Genomic DNA, 10,840 nt, shown 5'->3' on the forward strand with positions numbered 1-10,840 from the left:
GAAACTGCTGGACATGGAATCAAAACTGAGCAGGGCAGGGACAACAAAGAAGGAAAGAGAAGGTCCAGATAAAAGTGGGGCCAGAAAAGAGAGCCAGGAAATCTCAAAGGGCAAACCACTCTCATTTTAACGCCATACAAAAACAACAAAAGAGGGAGCTCTGTGAAGTAAAAAAAAGACAACTGAACTAAGCTTCCTTGCAAAATTTTAGGGAAACTAATTTCACATAAATATGGGCAACAGAAAAGTGTGCTACTCAAAGCCCACACAAGTTTATTATCAGGGAAAAAAGAGAGAGAGAAAATAAGGAGCAAACTAACATCCCGATGAAATCATGCTAGAAAGAAACACTAAGAAAAAAAGAAAAGATTAACATTTAATGTACTATTGCATAAAAAGCTAAAAGGCATTAAGAATATTGTTCAAGATATGAAAGAATATAAGTCAGAATTGGAAATACTAAGAAATGAGGTGACAGAACCCAAAAAAGAATAGAAGTACAAATTAAAAAAAGAAATTTAAATAAAGACTAAACTAGAATGAACATAAGAGCAAATAAACACAAGTGATATATTAAGAAAAAGATGAAAAGGAAGGACACTGTTTGAATTTAAAAAAAAAACTGGAGAAAAGTAAAGAATTTGAGAGAAAGTGGCAAGTGTTGAAGACAGACCAAAAAAAAAAAAAAAAACTCCAACACATAGATAATAGAAGTCCTTAAAAAATAAAAATGAAGCAAGAGAACAAATATACTAAAAATATAATTCAAGAAAACTTTCCGAAAATTTAAAAAACAAGCTTAAAACTACATGTTGAAAAAGCACACTGTGTATCTTGAAAATGGTGATCCAGAATGACCAACACCAAGATATAATCTGCTAAAACGATTTGGTTTTAAAGAAAAAGAAAAAAAATACGTTGGCCATCCAGACAAGGACACCACATGACATAAAATTAGAAATAAAATCAGATTAGTATGTTTAGATTTTAATAGCAACATTTTGTGCCAGAAAAAAATGGAATAACATACTTAAGGTACGCGAAGAAAGAAAATATGAATCAAGGATTTTATATCTGGCAAAACTGACCTCTTAAAAGCACAGATAAAAATATTCCTCGTGGGAATATTGCTCCCATGAGGCCCTGCTAGTGAATCTACTAGAGCAGGGGTGTCCAAACTGCGGCCTGCGGGCCAACTGCAGCCCATGATCCATTGTTAATTGGCCCGCAGCAAATTCCAAAAATATATTTAGTTTACTTAAATAAACCAGGTGAGGCAATATGTACTTCACCTCGAGTGAGTGGCCCGGCTTTTTGTGTATTTTACCGTATATGGCCCTTGGTGAAAAATGTTGAAAAAAGTTTGGACACCCCTGTACTAGAGGAAGAGCTTCAGACAATCAAAATGACTAGAGAATCATTGACATATGTGTAAGTACCAGTGGTACACATTAATTATATAGTTTCTTGTAGAACTAAGACTAACTGAACGTAAAAGAGATTATAGTACATAACAGATTAAATACCTTTCATATTCCTCTCCATCCTACCAACTTCCGTATTCCTATCAAATTCAAGCATTCACTATCTCCCACTTGAATGAAAGCCAAGTTTTGTTTTGTTTTGTTTTTTACTTTTATTTATTTAAGTGTGTTTTTCCAGGACCCATCAGCTCCAAGTCAAGTAGTTGTTTCAATCCAGTTGTGGAGGGCGCAGCTCACAGTGGCCCATGTGGGGATCAAGCCCACAACCTTGTTGTTAAGAGCACCATGCTCTAACCAACGGAGCCCACCGGCCACCCCAGAAAGCCAAGTTTTTATCCAAGTCTCCATCATACCATTCTTTTCCCCATTTCAATCCATCCTCCAGTTTAAACCAAGATGATTTAAAATCTACATTTCTGATCATCTTAGTTTCTTATTCATAATTCTTCAGTGGTTTCCTAGAGTCTATAGGGTAACACCTAAACTCAAAAAGGCATATCCTCAATTTCCTGTTCTTTTGGTGGTGCACTTAGATTTCTTTTGGGAATTACCTTTTCTCCATTGTGGGGAGTGTTGGTAGGACAATAAATCAGAGTGCCCTAGATGGGTGGGTCCATGATATAAGATCAATTATACTCTCTCAGGATTTCGAATCCTGAGTCAAATTATGAATGGATGGAAAAAATTGTATTGGCCCTCACTCACTCTGACAGTTGAGTAGTTCCTGCTGCCTAGAGTTCTGCAGTTGCCCTTGATCCTATTTCCAAGCCTAGTTCAGCTTTCCCGTCAATTCTGTGAGCTACTCATCTTTCCAATAAATTCTCTTTTTGTTTACGTTAACCAAATTAGTTCTTTTGTTTATGACCAAAAAACCGTAACAGGCACATGGGCCCTATTTCCCAGCCTTACCTCTCACCACCACACGTTATATGTTTTCCTCCCTGGTGATAGTGAACTCCTTATAGTTCTCTTACTCCAAATGCACTATTACCCTATCTCTTCTGAAGCCCCCTGAAAGACCCCTCAGTTCCAGGGCAAGTATTATGTCCTCTCCAAGGCTAGCCTCTGCCTTCGCTGTCCAACTCCCCACTCCAATCAACGCACTGGCACACCCTGAAAATAACTATTGTTTCAATTTTAATTTTTTGTACATGTCTCCCACTAGACTCTTAAGTTCTTTAAGAGTAGGGACTGTCTTTTTATCTCTGATTCCCGAAGCCAATCTAACCAGCGCCTGGCTCCAAAAAGTCACTCCAAAATATTTGCTAATGAATGCACAAATGTGAGTCACTGCATTAATGCAGCTTTACAGCCATGGTTCAGTGTTCTCTATTTTAAAGATCGCCTTCTCAGAAAGAGGAGCTGAGGAAGAGTTTCCCTTCCTGTATCAAGACTTTGCTATTTCAATGGCTACTCAAAAAGCAAACTATGGATGGCATCCCAACAAGTTACACAATAACGAACAAGAACTTCTTTCCCTTCTTTCCCTCATTCCTGGAATTTGCTGTTTGGGCCCTTCCTACGGAATGTTTTCATTAGCATTTGTTTCCATTACAAAGCTCTTTATTTAAAACATTCAGGGTTTGACATCAGGTGGCTTTCAAATTATAAACAAGAATGTACTTTGGGGAATTTGAAAACTCCAGAATGTGGAAGTATCTCATACAAATCAGAGAGGCTACTGTTGCAATGTGGACAGATCAGCAGCCTTTGGCTTAATTTACTGGCCCTTCTGGTTTATATCACGATTAAATGCCTTTCATCAACTGTTCCGTATCTATCAGTTTACACTCTAGCTCACTGAGGAAAAAGGGGGGAGGTGGAATTAAAATATTAAAAGAGGGTGCCTTTGGGGAAATGACTGAGGTTGGGATAGAATGGGGCAAAGAGATATTTATTTTCATTATACGTCCTCTGTACTATTTATTTTATAACCATGTGCATGTATTACTGTTTTTAAATTTTGTTTAAATTTAATCTGATTGTATTAGCAACACATATTTGCTTCCTCTGTTCATTGATATAATTTAACAAAATGTTGTAACCCTAATGATTATTTTCCCTATACCCAGTAGACCCGTGGTTTCCAAATGCTTTAAAAATAAACTTTATTGAAGCATAGTTTATGCACAGTAAAATGCATGTACAGTTCAATGAGTTTTGATGAATGCATACATTGGTGTAACTACCACCACAATCAAGATATAGAACATTCATATCTCTTGAAAAAAATTCCGCTGGGCCGCTCTGCAGTCAATCTCCAACTCCTGTCCCTTGCCCCAGGCAACCACTGACCTGCTTTCACTCAGCATCAATTAGTTTTGTTTTTACTGGAGTTTTACATAATAAAATCATGCAGTATGTGCTCTTTTGCATCTGGCTTATTTTGCTCAGCAAAATTTTTTGAGAGTTATCCACGTTATGTGCATTGTAGTTTATCCCTTTTAATTGCTGAGCATTAATCCACTTTATGAATATTCCACTATTTATTCATTCGCCTATTGTTGAAAATTTGGATTCCAGTTTAGGACTTTTAGGAATAAAGCCAGCATGAGCGTTTTTGTCCAAGTCTTTGTGTAGATATATGCTTTCATTACTCTTGGAATAAATCGCTAGGAGTGGATTGTGGGCTGATAACTTCAAAAGAAATTGACAAACTGTCTTCTAAACTGGTTGTATATTTTATAGTAGTTCTGGTTGCTCCACATTCTACAACACTTGATATTGCCAGTCGTTTTTTTAACTAAAACAACAACAACAACAACAAAACAAATAAACTTTATTGATGCATAAATACCTAGGCGTTGAATTTCTGGATCGTATGGTAAATGAATATTGAACTTTTAAGAAATAGTCAAGACTTTTTCTGAAGTGGTTGTACTGTTTTACACTCCCACCAACAATATGAGAGTTCTGGTGTCTCCACATTCTCATGTATGTTTGGTTGGTGTTGGTCTTTTAAATTTTATCCACTTGAGTAAGTGCATGGTGAGATCTCACTGAGGTTTTAATTTGTATTCTCTGATAATGAATAATACTGAACATCATTTCATGTGCTTATTGGCTATTCTTATATCTTATTTTGTGATATATAGTCTGATCATCTTAATTTCTTATTCATATTTTTGCCCACTTTTAAACTGAATTGTCTTATTTAGTAATAAGATTTCTTTATATATACTGGATACAAATCCTTAGTCAGAATATATGCATGGTAAATATTTTCTCCCAGTCTGTGGCTTGTTATTTTCATTTTCTTTGAAATATCTTTCAAGGAGCAGAACTTTCAAATTTTGATGATATACAATTCAGTGTTTTTTTTCTTTATGGTTTGTGCTTTTTGTATCCTACAAAACTTTTGTCTATTTCAGTGTCATTGAAATGTTTCCCTATGTTTCCTTTGAAATTTTTAATAGTTTTTGCTTTGACATATAGGTCTATTATTCATTTTGAGTTAATTTTCTGTATGGTGTGAGATAAAGAATGGCTTCATTGTTTTCCATATGGATACCTAGTTATTCTGCAACCATTTGTTAAAAAGACAGTTTTTCTCTCATTGAATTTATCTTGGCACTTTTGTCAAAAATTAAAAAATATCCTTATGTGTGTGGATCTTGTTCTGGGCTCAATATTCTGTTCCATTGATTTCATGACTGCTTATACCAATACCATACTGTTTTGATTACGGTTGCTTTTTAAAGTCTTTAAATCAGGTAGCAAAAACCCTTCAACATTATTCTTCCTTTTCTAAATTGTTTTAGCTAATCTAAGTCCTTTGCGTTTCCATACATTTTTGGAATCAACTTGTCAATTTCTACATAAAAACCTGCTTGGATTTTGACTGTTAAATCTACAGATCAATTTGGGAATAATTGACATTTTAACAATACTGAGCTTTCTGCGGTATATTTTCCATTTATTTATGTCTTCTTTAATTTCTTTCAGCAATATTTTGTAGTTTTCAATACACAGGTCTTGCACATGTATTATGAAATATATCCTTAAGGATATCATGTTTTTTGGACATTATTGTTAATGGTACTTTGAAAAATCAGTTTCTGATTGTTCATTGCTGATATTTTTGGTATACTCATATTTTTGTATATTGACAGTGTATCCTGTGACATTGCTAAATTCACTTATGGGTTCTAGTAGCTTTTTGTAGATTCTTAGGATTTTATATATACATGATCATGTCATATAAAAATACAAATTTACTTTTAAAATTTCTAATCTATATGCTTTTGTTTATTTTCTTCGCCTTATTCCACTAATTAGTACCTACCTACAGTACAATTTGAATGGAAGCAGTGAGAATAAATATCCTTTTTTGTTCTCAATCATATGGGGAAAACATTCAGACTTTCACCATTATAAGTGTGATGTTAGTAATAGGGTTTTTTCCCAATTAAAAAAAAATGTGGTAAAATACATGTAATATAAAATTTACCATCTCATTCATTTTTACACACAGTTCACTGGCATTAAATATATTCATATTATTCTGCAAACTCACCATCATTAACCTTCAGAATTCTTTTCATCTTGCAAAACTGAAATTTTATAACTATTAAACAATAATTCCTCATTCCTTCCTCCCACCAGTCCCTGGCAACCACCATTCTACTTTTTGTCTCTATGAGTTTAACTACTTTAAGTACCTCATATTTGGTTTTTTTGTGACTGGCTATTTCATTTAGCATAATCTCCTCAAGTTTCATCCATGTTGTAGCATATGTCAGAATTTCCTTCCTTTTTAAGGCTGAATAATATTCCATGGTATGTCTATACCACATTTTGCTTATCCATTCCAACATCAATGGACACTTGGGTTGCCTCCATGTTTTAGCTATTGTGAATAATGCTGCTATGAACATGGGGTACAAATATCTCTTGAAGACTCTGTTTTCAGTTCTGGGGTATATATGTGGGTGGAATTGCTAGATGAAATGGTAATTCTATTTTTAATTTTTTGAGAAACCATCATACTGCTTTCCACAGCAGCTGCACCATTTTATGTTCCCACCAACAGTGTGCAAGGATTCCTATTTCTCTACATCTTCGCCAACGCTTGTTATTTTCTGTTTTGTTTTTGTTGTTGTTGTTGTTGTTAGTAGACATCCTAGCGGGGATGAGGTGGTATCTCACTGTAGTTTTGATTTACATTTCTCTAATGATTAACAGTGTTGATAATCTTTTCATGTGCTTATTTGCCATTTGTTTATCTTCTTTGGAGAAATGTCTGTTCAAACACATTGCTCATTTTTGAATCAAGTTGTTTTTTTTGTTGTTGAATTTCAGGGGTTCTCTATATATTCTGGATATGAATCCCTTATCAGATATCTGATTTGCAAATATATTCTCCCATTCTGTGGGTTATCTTTTTATTATTTTGAGGCACACATTTTCAAGAAGTCAAATTAATCTATTTTTTCTTTTGTTGCCTGTGCCTTTGGTATCAGTAATAGGTTTCTCCTTCTTCCTTCTTCTCCTTCTTCTCATTCTTTCTCTTCTTCTTCTTCTTCTCCTTCATTACAGATCTTTATTAGGTAGAGGAAGTCCTCTGCTAATCCCTGTTTGCTGAGAGGTGTTTTTTTGTTGTTGTTTGGTTGGTTTTTTAACCATGAAAGGATGTATTATATAACTTTGTCAAAAAATTTTTGGTAGCTACTGAGATAATGATATGGTCTTTCTCCTTTGTTCTGTTATTCTGACCAATATATAACTTGGTCATTATATACTATCCTTTTTATGTTTCTGGTTTCTCTTTGCTAATATTTTGTTAAGGACTTTTGCATCTATGTTCATGAGGAATATTGGTCTATAGTTTTTTTGCAGTGTCACAGTCTGGTTTTGGTATCAGGGTAATGCTGGTCTCACAAAATGAGTTGTGAAGTGACCCCTCCTTTTTTTATTTCTTTTAACGAATTGGTATTATTGCTTCCTTAGATAGAAATTCACCAGTAAAGCTATCTGGGTACAAAGTTTGCTTTAAGGAAGGTTTTAAATTATGAATTCAATTTGTTTAATTGATTTAGGGCTATTCATGTTTCTATTTCTTCTTGAGTCAATTTTGGTAATTTGTGTTTTTTAATGAATTTTTCTATTTCAACTGAGTTGTTCAATTTGTGGGCATAGAATTGTTCATAGCAGTTCCTTATTATCCTTTTAATATATGTAGTTTCTTTCTTTCATTCCTGATAATGGTAATTTGTATCTTTCTTTTTTTTTTTTTCCTATTTGTCAGTATGGTTAAAGGTTTAGCAATTTTACCAGTATTTTCAAAGACCCAGATTTTGGTTTTATACATTTTTCCATCCACTATTAATTTTGTTGATCTCTACTCATCATTATTCATTTCATCCTATACTTACCCCAAGTTTAATTTACTCTTCTTTTTCTATCTTACAGTGAAAGCTGAGATCACTGATTTTAGATCTTTCTTGTTTTATTGTGTAAGTATTTAAAGATATAAATTTCCTTTTATGCTTATCTTTAGCTGTTACTTCAACCAACAGCAAAATCACACATGCCTGAGGCATACAACTGAGAAAAAATTTCACAAAATGATACTTTCCCTTACTATGTACAAAGCACTGTTATATTTTCTATTCTATTCCATTAAGAAATACTGTTCATGACTGACTAAATTGAAGCATAGTCTCTAGACATTTCTTTTGCAATGATTTATGTTATTTTAAGATTGGGTTGCTGATTATGCCCTGATCACAATTTGACAGCTCTTCCTGTTTGAGGAGGTCTATTAAATTGTAGAGTCAAAGGCTCAAATCCTGTGAATATGTGGAATAGAATGTATTAAACTTTGTCTTAGGGGGAACCTAGTAATTTAGCTAAGATTCTTATTTCATATAATAAATGTAATTTTCTATAATATTCCTGATGAGAGCTCTGAAGATATTTTTAAGATACCTCTTATTGTGAGTATATAGACTTTGGTTATATTTGAGGTTTCTATGATTAAAATATTTCACCCATTACATTGTCCTTACTTAGAGATCAGGGATTCAAATGTTCCCAATATTTATGTTCTCATTAATCGTTATAGTATCCCATGCATGTAAATTATAGAAAATGACAAGAAACCTTTCAGACTTATGGATGAAGAAGAATTTTGAAAGCCAAAAAAGTACGCCATGCTGCTCACAAAAAACAATCTAATGGCCTCAATGATGCATCATTATTACAAAAATTGGAGGTAGTAATATAATTAAAACTTTTATAAAGTAAGTTAGCAAGAACTGCAAAAAAATTGTAAAAACAAAAGCAAGAAAACCTGCTAATGCTATTTCTGGAATTTAATTCTAACAAATGATTCAAAACATGGAAAAAGCTTTGAAAAAAAAAGCATGAAATAAGGAATTGGAAACGTCAAAATACCAAAGTACAGTTAAATAGACCATACTGCATCCTCTTAAAAATATTAGGCAGTCATTAAAAATCTTCATAAAGTTTGTGTCAACAGTATAGGAAAACATTTATAAGGCAGGATATATACACATGTGTATGATTACAACCATGCAGGGGTAAAAAACTATGTATAAACATGGGAATTAGCAAAAGTGTTACATGCTTTTTCTGTCAGGTTAGAGAAATAAGAGTAATTTTTTCCTATTTTCCAATTCTATTTAATAGCATATGAATTTTAAAATGAAACATCTATTTAAATGTTGGCTGTTATGGTTATAAAATGAAAAATATATGATACAGAAAGCACAATACGTGTGTATTTATTGTATAGTTGTGACTATGTTTCAAATATGTGTGTGGAGAGAGAGAATTAGAGAGACAATTGAAAGAAAAATGCCAAAATGCAAGGAAGGGTAGGTGGGATTATAGTTGAGTATCTTTTTCTCTTTATTGCTACATTTTCTGTAAGAAATTTATTTTACTTTTATAATACAGTGTAAATGCCTTTTTGTTAAGTATACCTGGCTATTCACCCCCAAGCTCCCTAGTTTGCCTAGCCTCATCTCAGTTTGCTGCTGGCACTTGCCTTGTGTGAAAACAATGAGACACCAACAGGGCATTAAAACCCTATTGTGTCACGTTGGGATTTATCAAACCCACAGCCAGATTAGAGGCAAGTGTTGCTACAGTGATTTTTCATAATAAAAGGACATTGAAAGGACCAAGACGCAAGAAAAAAAAAAAATCTCAGTGCTGTATTTTTGTTCAGGGAAGTCATTTGTCTCCATTTTCTAATTCCCAAACTAAAAAGGTCAGATTACTTGTAAGACTATCTAATTGTAGGTCATGTACAGAAAGGTCAGATCAGGAATGTCAGATCTGAGTGGGATTCAGGAAATTAGTGTACGCTGAAGCAAAACCCCAAGAGTTTGGGAAAGCAAGCACTCTTGTTTTATGAGCTTTCAACTAGAAAAATACAGAGTAAGTAAAGAACTCAACAATGGCTTGGGACAAGAATCCAGCATTTCCCAAAATTCTGGGCAAATTTTAGACCAGAAATGTGAGTAATGGCACACGGCACTAGCAACAGGCCTTGAACAACCCAGGGATTGTTTTACACTCTGTCTAACCAAGTACAGAACTTCATGGCCGGATCTGACTGCACATGGAATTTAGGTGGCATCGCAGGCTAGATGAGGACGTGAAAAACAAATGCAGTTCCAGGACTATGCGTGTTTCCCTGACAAAACACTGTAATGAAACCCAAAGGCTCATTTAATTTCGGAAGTCCAAGCACTTCTCAAACAGCACTGCCCAAGAGAACTTTCTGAAACGACGGAAATGTTTTATATCTGCGATGTTCAACTTGGCAGCCGCTAGACAGGTGGGACTATTGAGGCCTGGAAATATGGTAAGTGCAACTGAGGAACTGAATTTTAAATTTTATTTAATGTTTCTTAATTTAATTTTAAATTTAAATAACCACATATGGCTAGTGGCTATCACATTTAATGGCACAGCAAAGGTCCAGTGCAGTCCTGTTGTTCTTTTTAAGTACATAAAATGTACAAAATGGAAGAAGAATCCTCTCTTTAAATATGAAGAATATTACATTTTTCTCTGTAGCCCGTATGTATATATGTTGTGTGGGGTAACTGCATGGTTCCATAAAGCTAAATCAATGCCAGGAATTTTACAGGAATTCATGATCTTACCAGAGTAAACTTAGATTAACCACATTCTGGGCTCAACCTGAAGATGCATTCACCCAAGATGAACCAGAAACCACCCTGGCCCCAAGTGACCTTCTAAACTATGGGCAAAGTAAGATGCAGCAAACGCAGGGCTGAGCCATCTGCTCTTGGGCCTGTCATCATCATCTTAACCTTAGACTGGATCTGGGCTCTGGGGTTTGGAAGGGCACAGCT

This window comes from Rhinolophus sinicus, chromosome 3 (genome assembly GCF_057876585.1).
Source record: "Rhinolophus sinicus isolate RSI-liver-muscle chromosome 3, RSI-T2T, whole genome shotgun sequence".
Lineage (NCBI taxonomy): Eukaryota > Metazoa > Chordata > Mammalia > Chiroptera > Rhinolophidae > Rhinolophus > Rhinolophus sinicus.